Raw genomic sequence first — 12,103 nt, 5'->3', positions numbered from 1 at the left:
ATGGGACAAGTGAAGAAAGCCACAATACATACTTATTGGTTAACATGTCTATTAATTGCAACGCCTTTCTTTTAAAAAATAATGACACTAAATAGATTCCTACAAATTTTGTAGGTTTGGCATTTTTCCAATAATGCAGTCAAATCCAAGCAGATTATGCAAAATTGAACCCATACTAAATTATGTTTCAAATAAGTTCAACACTGTGTACAAACCTGATCAAGAACTTTCCTTGGATGAATCCATGTTACCTCATCGTGGACGACTGTCTTTTTGGGTTTATAATCCGAATAAAAATATAAAGTATGGAATGCTAGTAGGAGTGGTGTCTGAGGCAAATACCGGATATGCATGCAACTTTCAGCTGTATTATGAAAAAGGTGACAATTTAGGAAAGACTATTTCACTTGTGCTTAATAACATAAGTTTGCGGCAACCAGCTTCAGATTTTTTAAAATTTTCATCCACTCTTAGTATTAGGAAAGTGAAAAATTTGCCAGCCGCAAATGTGTTCATAAGTTGGAGGACCCAGTTTTCCTAGACGCCATGAGGAAAATTATGTTCCAGATATGTCATCATACATTTTATAGAAAAGATCACAGAGGTTAGACACTCAACTATAAGTTACACACATATTCCCTGCAGAATAGGTTATAAAGCTTTTGAAGATATGTGTTTTATAATCACGGAAAGCATATTAATCTTTGCTTGGCCAGTCTCCCGGATTATTTGCAAATAGATAATCCCTAAATTAGTTTGAGAGGAGGTGAGCCAGCAAGATTCCCAAACAAAAGGAACCCACACAGGAGACCTTGCACTTGCATTCTATCCATCAGTGCAAAAGTGCAAATGTGGAGAAAGGCTATACTCTTCTGGGATACTCTTCTCAGAACAGTGCTCACAATTTATTACTATATTATCTCTTAAGAAGTAATTATGGACTGAGTGCGGTGGCTCATGCCTATAATCCCTTAGGAGGAAGAGATGAGAGGATTGCCTGAGCTCATGGGCTCAAGACCAGCCTGGGCAACTTGGCGAGACCTCATCTCTAAAATAAATTAAAAAAAATTAGCCAGGTGCAGTGGCACATGCCTGTAGTTGCAGCTACTTGGAAGGCTGGGGCAGAAGGATCACCTGAGCCCAGCAGGTCAAGGCTGCGGTGGCTGTGAGCATGCCACTGCACTCCAGTCTGGGTGACAGAAGGAGACTCCAACTCAAAAAAAAAAAAAGTAATTATGGTGGGACAATAGGAGGTTGATGATTTCTAGGAAAGATCCTGTAAAAGTGTTAAATAAAAATTATAAGCAACTTGAATAATGATTTATTGATATATTCATAAATTGGAATAATATATTATTCATATATTTTAAGAAACTTGGAAACTTCATGGTAAACTAAAGATTATAAAATGGTACTTCGCAGAGTGATGTATATAGGAAGGGTATGCAACATGATTTATAGGGTTGTGATAATATAGGCAAATTTGATTAGTAAATGTGTCTCTATATATAGATAATGTATGTACATTCATATCTGTATTACCTATGTGTTGATTTTCACATGTGGAGAGAGACAGAACAAAAGCTAGGAAGAAAATACACCCTACTATTAATATTTATAGTTGGACACTGGAATTATCGATTTTTAGATCCCTCTGGATATAGTCTCAAATTTCCAGAAACTACTAATAAGAATTGTTTAAATATCTTTTGCAGTTTTTGGAGTTTTTTCTCCCTATGCATTTTTTATTTAGCCTTATTTTCAATATATGACACTATTCTGGTACTTTATGATGTACCTACACATACTCTTTGTTACTTATCCATGTGGTTGTCTGATCCTATTAGGAGAATACACGTATATTGTATACCTCTGATAATGTTTATCTTGTGATTTAACTGGCATAGTGATTGTCTAATGATAGCTAAAACACTTTCATACTTTTACACTTCATCCTCATTTAACCATGTAACCTAAATTGTAAGAATCCAGATTTTACAGATGAGAAAGCATTGCAGAGAGTAACTCAAGGTCCCGTGGGTAATGAGAAAAAATTCTGATGCAAACCTAAACCTCCAGAAACCAAATACAAAGCACTTTTCATTCTGATCCCAGTGACTGCTATTGGATATTTATTTTCTCTTTTCCTCTTTCTTCCCTACTCCTTCTCACCAGTTCGCAAGATGCACTGTCGTTGGTATCTCTTAATGTGGATTCATTACAAAAGTCAAGGCTTTCCATTTTATAAAAGACATTACACTGATGCATTCCTTTGATTTTTCATGGCAATATTATTAAGTAGGGAAGTACAGTCCGGCCTCTCCCAACTACACACGCACCCTGGTATTTTAAAGATGAAGATACAAAATCATAAGGAGTTTGTTTACTTAAAACTCATAGAAAACAAGTAATATAGGATTAGACGGTAACTCTTGTTCACATTCCATGGCTCTTTCATGAATCCAAGTTATGTGCTCTTCTACAATTCTTCATCTCTTCAGACCTCACCCAGTGGAACACAGGAGGGATTATGGAAGAGAGGAATGAACATCCTATGTAGTTATTTAATATCATTTCATGTTTGTCTTGAATTTAAATGCTCAGTAAGAAAGTAATGAGCAAACTTTCATTGCCATGTATACTGTAGTTGGTCCTGCCATGCCAGTAACCAGGCTGCAACAGCTAGAGGGGAACAAGGATATGTTGAAAAAAATATGTATTTTGTAGAGATGGCGTCTTGAACTCCTGTCCTCAATCAATCCTCTCACCTCAGCCTTCCAAAGTGCTGGATTACAGGTATAAGCCACCACACCTGGCCAAGGAGAAAAAAAGATACTGCAGAACTGTGGAAACAACAAGGTTTAGATGAATTAAAATTCCAGAAAGTGAAGTGCCTTTTCTAAGTAAGCTGACATTTGGTGTCCATTATGTTATCTGGGGTCATTTGCTGATTCTCAGTGTGAGCTGAAGATTGGACTTGGCCCAGGCTGATAGAGTTTACAAGGGGGAAGAGATCCTGAAGAGCTTTTGCAAATTACATAGGGCTGTCTTGCAAACTAGAAGAGCACCAAGCACATGACTAATTTTGTCCACACTACATTTGTTGGATTTGTGATGGTGTGGGAGGTTAGGGGGCTGGGCCAGGAAGGCAGTCTTACTGTGTTTTGGAAACAGTCCTAACAAGAGAAGGGGCCTGCCACAATCATGAGAAAAGAAGCTCAAGGACTCAGCTCAAAACCTATGAAGGGGAGAACTTAATTTCAAGCAGTCTTTTAAGTCTGAGGAGACAGACTCAATAGGCCCTCAAGCAAAATGCAGGAGGAAAACACCTGAGGAACAATGATAAATGAGAGTGGAGTTGTCTTAATAACACTACAAACCAGCCTTGATTGGTTTGAGGTGATTAGTGCCTTACCTTCTTATCTTTAGAGGAAAAGGCAAGCCCAGTCAACTGCAACCTCTATACTTTTTAAATACACAATGTCTGACACAAAATAAAAGAAATATATGTGAGAAATACAGCTGTTAAGACAGAAAATGCACAACAGTTGTAGGTGGAATTCTAAGAATGACCTCCAAGGACCCTCTTCTTTGTATAATTCCCTCCACCCTTTGGGTGTTGGTGGAAACTGAATATGACAAAATATCACTTCTGTAATTGTTACTTTAAATGGCCAAAGGGAGATTATCGGAATGGGTCTAATCTTTTCACATGAGTCCTCTATTTATTTATTTTTAAAATTTTAACAGGATTTATTGGTTTTCCTTGCGTGCCTCTGATCAGTCTTAGAAAGGGCTCTCTGGGTTCCTCTGGCCTTGTTTTTGGGCTGCTACAGCTGCAACTTTTAAGGCCATTTTTGCTTCTTCAGTTTTTGAGCCTCCTGGAAAACCCGAATGTACAGAGCCTTCTTGGTGATGAATCGGGGGTGGGCTCTTCAGTAATACAGAGGGGGAAAGGTGTACTCAATACTGAGCTCCCTGCATGTCTTCTCAAAGACATCATATATAGTTGGTCTTATGGAGGTTTTTGAGCATCTTTTTCCTCTGGTCAATGCTCATCAGCAGATAGCATTTGTGGGTTTTATCCTTCCAGTGCTTCTGCATGTGTTCTTCATAATTGCAGATCTTGACGGTCAAGGAAACAATTCGTTCTTCCAGGGATCTGGTGTCCTCAGGGTTTTCCATGACCTTCTTCATCAACTGTTCTTGCTTGATTTTTAGGAACTCCTTCTTGTTGGCCATTTCCAAAGACAAGCATCTTCACGACATCATCAACCTTCTCAATTCCAGGGATGTGCTGGTAGTCTTTGAGCAGTGTGGAAGGGGGCGGGTCATCATCTTGCCTGGGTTTTACTGGTTTCTGGATGGCATGTCCGTGGGCGGCCTGGAGGAGGGGACTTTGAGGCTGCAGGCCACACTGATTGGAAGAAAGCCTGGGGCCTAGGTCATGGCCTGGGTCCAGATAGAACCCACATGAGTCCTTTAAAAGCAGAGAGAGTTGGGTGGTAAAAGAGGGAGTAACAGATTTGAAGCATGGGAGGGATTCAACACAAAGGAGATCCTGTTACTGATATGGAGAAGGCTCATGGCAAGGAACTGGTGTCCTAGAAGAAGACAAGAGAAAAATTAGAGCAGAAATAATATTTGAGAAAATGGTTAAAATTTTTTAAAAACCAGTGAAACACATCAAGCTATGGAATTAAGAAGCTCTGAGAATTCCAAGCACAAATAATAATAAAGCTTCATTTTCAGCCATGATGGCATAACCAGTTCCAAACTCACCCACCTGCTATAAACAACTGGAAATAATATATATAATATATGAGGTAACAATTTTTGTATACTGAACAAAGGCAGGGCAGGATTATAAAGCTGAGAAAAGGAAAACAAATCAGTTGAGCCTATGAGTGCCCTGGCTTTCTGCCTGGAGGCATATTGCAAAACATGATATATGTAGATGGGTCCCAAGAAAAGCATGGTGGTTCACAGAGTTGAGGAGAAAGAGGCTGGTGCTCAGGAAGACTGAGGCAGCTGAAGGTTTCAGGGCACAGTACTTCAAGGAGGGAGTTGTTGACAAGAAAGAACAGTAGAAATCTACTTAAGTTCTCCTTGAGTTTGTAACTGAATATTGAGCCATGTATAATGAAACCCCAAAAGGTAATAAAAAGAACAATTGGGGAGCTGTAAGCTGAAGAGTTCCCATAGGCCACACAGGGATGGAATGTGTGAGTTCTTGTTAATCAGTGGAGGCTCAACAATGGTCATGCTTTAGTAGTGGGGATATGTTAGTCCTGGAGTGAAACCTACCTTTAAAAAGCTAAAAACAACTTTGAAAGAATTAAATTGACCCACAAGTATCTTAACTACTTGCTAGATGAAGTTCAACATTATTTTAAGGGAATAAAACAAAATCTAACATTCAACAATGTAAATTTATTATGTAAATGTATTCAATATCCTATCAGATATTAAGATGTGAATATATAGGAAAATATGATACATAGCTAAATAAAAACATCAGATAATGAAAATAAACCAAGAAATGACAAATAGTGTAGACTTTAAAACACCTATTAAATATTGAAAATATACTTGAAAACTGAAAGGAAATGTGATGAGGAATGGAAGATAACTTCATGTCAGAGACGATGTGAGGCAAAATACATAAAAATGAAATCTTTAAAATGCAGAAAGAGAAAAACTGTCAATATAGAATTTAAACCCGGAAAATAATTCTAAAATGAAGGCAAAAGATGGTATCAGCCAAAATGGTAGCATAAGGAACTTCAAATATCTACCCATTCATTAATTTAATGAAAAAATTAGCAAAAATTGTGATGATAAATTTCTTTGGAACCCTGGAAACTAACAAAAAGCTTGCAGAAACCTGGGGAGCACTTATTCAAGAAAAACAATTGAAGCTCAGAACAGCAAACTGTGGTATTTTAACTTACCTAGTCCCATCATCTCCCCAACTCAGTGGGTGGTAGTTTAGAAAATAACAGCCCACATCCCTGGGACTAGTAACAGAGAGAACAAAATGGTCCTTAATTACAAAGAATTGTCCTTAGTGGATCTGTCCACTGGCTCTCTTGCTCAAAAAGCTTACATTTATCTTACTGATCTTAGAATTTGCCAAGTGCTAAAGCCACTGTCGGGGGCACTTGTTGAAAATATTTACAGCGGGGAGGATTCCAAGATGGTGATGGAGTCTGTCAGAGTGCATGAATCCCACATAAATGAGTGGGCACAGGGACAAATATGCATGCAAGTGTGTTGGCAAGTGGGTGTGTAAGTGTCTGAGTGGGAATACAGAATCAAGCACCCTAAGCTCTCCTGCTTAGGCAGCTGCTGCACATGGCCACTCAGATCCCAGCGCAATCCATGGCCCAGAGGCAGGTACCATCTCTGTGACCATACCTGGAAGGAAGCAGAAAAAAAAATCTACTGTCAGCGCAACCTGCCACTACAGCCTCCTGCACCAGATCAGACATTGGCACTGGGGACTGCAGAGAAAATACACTGGAGGAACTAGTCACTGAGTCCCAGTGGAGGACAAGACATACAGATAGCTCCACTGCCTTGATCCTAGTACCTGGATGGAGATAGGCTCCGGCCTGCCCAGATAAACAGTGGAGCTACTCCCTGAGACTGGCGGGTGAATTCAGCATCTTTCTGAGGTTAATCATTGCCAACCCAGAAAGAATATCCTGGGCACAGAGGGCCAGAGGGACAAGCCCAACAAGGAGACCCAGCCGCCCCATTTCCCTAACTGGAACATTTGCAGGTCTATGGCTGCAACTGGAGATGAAGAACCCAGCATGCAGGAGATGAAGAACACAACCTGCAGTGGATGAGTGGAGGTGAGTTTTAAACTGAACCAGGTCCCTTCCCCCAGTGATTCGTGAAGTGTGTGACTCAGGTGGGGAGTGTCCTAATCAGCACATGAGGAGCAGGAAGAACACAGGCATAACTGTTGAGGGTAATTTGTAGTTTCTCCTTAACTGCATGGTGAGCAGTGGGACAGATCTAGAGGTCAGAGGTCCCTCCTCTTGGCCATGGGCCAAGAGCAGCGGTGCCTGGGTCACACAAAGGAACCCAAAGTTTCAGAAACTGCCACAAGAGGGCACAAAAGTTTTTGTTTTTCCTGCTCTCTATATTTTTCTGGGTGTGTGTGTGTATATTGCATTTTGTTTTATCCCTTCTCCTTCTTCTTTTTTTCACATAAGGTCATATATGAGTGTGAAATGTCCTCATATTGTCGCTTTTAGTATTTTTTTCTCTTCTCTTTTTTGCTGGTTTGTTTGTCTGTTGGTTGGCTGGTTTTTCCTTCTCTACTTCATTCTCTTCATTGTCCTTTCTTCTCCCTTCTCCCTTCCTCAGTTTCTTTCTTTTCCCTTATGTTATTTTGTTCCCAGGGGATATACATACATTCCCATTGCATGGACATACTGTGAGGTGGTGGGAAGTGGGTCCCAGGGGTCCCACATTCCAGTCAGTGAACACTGTAGTCTGCAGGCAGCTTTTGAATCTTAGCATCCCCCAACACACCTTATTGAAATCTCAAAGCTGCAAAAGGACAGCACAACTCCCCACTCCCAACCCAGCTTCAAAATCAAACAAATCTGGCAGCTTTACCAAAGGAAGAACAGAGGGTTAAGAAAACAGAGTGAAAACTATTCCCCTTCTCACTGAGTAATGGAAGTAAAAAGAAAAGAAAAATTCATCACAAATGAAGAGAAATCAATAACAACAAAAACCCACAGGTAACCCAGAGAACCCTAGAAAAACAGTGCTGGAGAATTCAGATATTGGAACTGAAACAATGATGAGCACCCAGATCTACTGGTCTCAGACCACAAATGCAGAGATCAAGGAATGGTTGGAAAAGAATAAAAACCAAGAGAGGCAAGACAAAAACATGAAAGGATTACAGAAATGCAAGCCATAAAGAATACAGTCAGGCCGGGATTGGTGGCTCAGCCTGAGGTGAGGGTTCGCTCACCGTGAGGTGAGTGAATTGCCTGAGTCTGAGGGTTCGAGACCTGCCTGGGCAACTTGGTGAGACCTCATCTCTACAATAAATCAAAAAAAAAATTAGCCGGGCGTGGTAGTGCATGCCTGTAGCTCCAGCTATTTGGAAGGCTGAGGTGGAAGGATTGCCGGAGCCCAGCAGGTCGAGGCTGCAGTGGCTGGTAGCATGCCACTGCACTGCAGTCTGGGCGATAGAGTGAGACTCCAACTCAAAAAAAAAAAAGAATACAGTCACTAAAATAAATAATAAACTGACAAACATGGAAAGCAGAAGAAAGAATCTCAGAGCTCGAAGACAAAAAGTATGGAACTAACCCTGTTAAAAGCACAGAAAGGGAGCTTAGAAAGAACAAATCCTTCAAGAGCTGTGTGATTCTATTAAGAGGCTGAACTTATGCCTGATCGGTATCTGCAAGGCATCAAATGAGAAAACCAACTCCAAACACACAGTAATTTGCTTACACAAAGTAGGTATAAAAGAAAAATTCCTAAAGGCAGTGAGAGAGAAAGGTCAGAATATCTACTGTGGAAGACCAATTAGAATAACAGCAGACTTATTTTCAGAAACACTACAGGCTTGAAGAGACTGGAGTCCAATCTTCAAAGTTCTCAAAGACAATTCCAACCAAGAATTTCCTACCCAGCTAAGCTTCATAAGTGATAGAGAATTAAAATCCTTCCCAGACATTCAATGCCTAAGAGTTTATGCTGCTTCCAGACTAGCTCTACAAGAGACACTTAAGATGGTATTAAGCACAGAAGAAAGAAAAAAGAACGACCACACACTTCCCAAGAATGCAGGAAAACAGAGAATCAACATAGCATGCATTGCGACTGTAAAATTGAAAACACACACATATATCAACACAAAAATCAAAAGAAAACCAACAAATGAATAAACAACAAAACTTTATAAGAGCCTCATGACAGGAACAAAGTCTCACATTTCAATAATCTGCCTGAATGTGAATGGACTAAATGCACCACTGAAAAAACATAGAATGGCAAAATGGATTAGAAAAACATGGCCCAAGAATATGCTGCCTCCAGGAAACACATCTCACTACAAAGGACACTCATAGACTCAAAGTTAGAGGATGGAAAACAAATTTTCAGGTAAACGGATCACAGAATAAGGCAGGAGTCATGATTTTAATATCAGACAAAACAATCTTTAAGCTATCAAAAATTTTAAAAGACATGTAAGAATACTACATAATGATAAAAGGTTCAACACATCAGCAAGAAATATCCATTCTAAACATATATGCACCCAACACAGAAGCACCAGCTTTTATAAAGCAGCTATTAGATATACTAAAAAAAGATATTGACTCTAATGCTACCATAGCTGGGGACTTAAATACCCCACTAACAACCCTAGACAGATCATTAAGGCAAAAAATCAACAAAGTGATCCAGAACTTCAACTTGATGCATGACCAAATTGACTTAACAGATAACTACAGAACATTCCACTGAACAATCACATAATGTACATTTTACTTATCACCACATGGAACGTACTCCAAGATCGACCACATCCTTGGCCATAAATCAAACATAAACAAATTTCATAATATCAAAAACTGCCAAGACCTTCTCAGACCACATGGAATAAAAGTGAATATCATCACCAACAAAATTTCCCCCAAACCCACAAAGCCATGGATACAAAACAGCATGATGCTGAACAACTCCTGGGTCAACAAAGAAATAAAAACAGAAATTAAAAGGTTCCTGGAAACCAATGAAAACAAAGAAACATCTTACCAAAACCTCTGAGATGCCATAAAAACAGTATTAAGAGGGGAATTTATATCTCCACAAACACAATCAAGAAAATAGAAAGATCACAAGTTAACAGCCTAATAAATCACTAAAGGTAGCTGGAAAGGCAAGACCACTAAAACCCTAACTTCAGAAGAAAAATACAGACCACCAAAGTAAAAGTTCAAATATGGGACATAAAAGACAAAAATATCAAGGAAAAAAACCCAACAAAAATGGTTGTTTGATAGGATAAACAATACTAATAGACCCCTAGCCAGAATGACCAAGAAAAAGAGAATAAAAGCCCAAATAAACACAAGCTGAAATGCAAAAGATCAAGTCACAACTTACCCCAAAGAAATACAAATTATCAAAGATTACTAAGCACACCTATATGGAAACAAGCCCCCAAACCTAAACGAAATGGAGGATTTTCTGACTCACACAACCTATCAAGGTTGAAACAAGAAGAAATTGAAACACTAAATAGATCAATAACAACCCAGGAAATTGACTCTGTCATAATAAAACTACCTACAAAAACAAAAGCACTGGACCAGATGGCTTTCCAGTGGAATTCTACAAAACATACAAGGAGGAGCTGAAACTAATCTAGTATTTCAGACAATCAAGAAAGACAGAACTCTCCCCAAATCATTTTATGAAGCTAACATTACACTGATACCCAAACTGGATAAAGATCCAATTAAGAAAGAAAATTACGGGCAAATATTCCTAATGAACATAGATGAAAAAATTCTCAGCAAGATTCTAGCAAATCGGATCCCACAATACATCTCAAAAATCATCTGCCATGACCAAGCAGGCTTCATCCCCAGGATGCAGGACTGGTTCAACATCTGCAAGATCATAAATGCAATTAAATACATCAACAGATGTAAAAACAAGAACCACATGATTATATCATTAGATATAGAAAAGCTTTTGATAAAATCCAGCATTCCTTCTTGATAAAAAAAAAAAAAACTCTTGAACACCTAGGCATTGAGGAAATATACCTCAAAATATTAAGAGCCATCTACGATAAACCCACAGCCAACATATTGCTAAAGAAAAAATAATTGGAAGAATTTTCCCTGAAAACCAGATCAAGACAAGGCTGCCCACACTCACCTCTCCTGTTCAACATAGTGTTGGAAGTCCTAGCCAGAGCAATCAGACAAGAAAAGGAAATCAAGGGTATCCAAATAGGAAAAGAGGAAGTTATGTTACCTCTCTTTGCTGGTGACGGGATCCTATAACTTAAAACCCCAAGAGGATCTGTGAAAAACCTCCTTGCACTGATAAAGAAATTTGGCACATTCTCAGAGTACAAAATAAATATGCAAAAGACAGTCACATTCTTATACACCTACAACAAACAGAACCAAATAAAAAGTACAATCCCATTCACAATACCAATGACAACAAAAAGAAATACCTTGATAACTTCCTAACCAGAGATGGGAAAGACCTTTACAATGAAAACTATAAAACGCTGCTCAAAGAAATCCAAGAAGACACAAACAAATGGAAAAATATTCCATATTCATGGATTGGAAGAATCAACCTTGTTAAGATGTCTGTCCTACCAAAGGCAATCGACAGATTCAATGCAATACCCATTAAATTGCCAACATCATTCTTCTCAGACCTGGAAATGAAAATACAGAAATTCATATGGAAATGGAAATGACCATGAATAGCCAAAAGAATCTTCAGCAAAAGAAATAAAGTGGGAGGTATCACACTTCTAGACTATAAACTTTTCTATCATGCTACAATAATTAAAACAGCCTTGTATGGTACAAGAATAGGCATATAGACCAATGGAATAAGATAGAGATTCCAGAAGTAAAACCTCAATTTCTCAACCAACGCATCTTTGACAAAGCCTCCACCAACAACCACTGGGGAGAGGAGAACCTATTCAGTAAATGGTGCTGGGGCTGTAATCCCGCGCCTTTGGGAGGCTGAGGTGAGTGGATTGCCTGAGCCCACGGGTTCGAGACCTGCCTGGGCAGCGAGACCTCATCTCTACAATAAATCAAAAAATTAGCCGGGTGTGGTAGCGTGCGCCTGTAATTCTGGCTACTCGGAAGGCTGAGACAGAAGGATTGCTGGAGCCCAGCAGGCGAGGCTGTGGTGGCCGGGAGCGGCCACTGCACTCCAGTCTGGGCGACCGAGTGAAACTCCGATTCAAAAACAAAAAACAAAAAACAAAAAAAAATGGTGCTGGGGAAACCTGGCTGACCACATACAGACAAATGAAACAGGACCCTTACCTATTACCATA

At 39.4% G+C, this 12,103-nt stretch overlaps 1 pseudogene; it reads right to left on the bottom strand.

Annotated features, from left to right (window-relative positions):
- Positions 1–2,109: 2,109 nt before the first annotated feature.
- On the bottom strand, positions 2,110–4,549 carry LOC103254717 (annotated as a pseudogene).
- Positions 4,550–12,103: the final 7,554 nt, after the last annotated feature.

The sequence above is a fragment of the Carlito syrichta genome, unplaced genomic scaffold, assembly GCF_000164805.1.
Source record: "Carlito syrichta isolate Samal-C Ts95f unplaced genomic scaffold, Tarsius_syrichta-2.0.1 Scaffold287381, whole genome shotgun sequence".
Classification (NCBI taxonomy): Eukaryota; Metazoa; Chordata; class Mammalia; order Primates; family Tarsiidae; genus Carlito; species Carlito syrichta.
The sequence above is the reverse complement of the archived record's forward strand: the minus strand, read 5'-3'. Positions and strand labels throughout refer to the sequence as shown.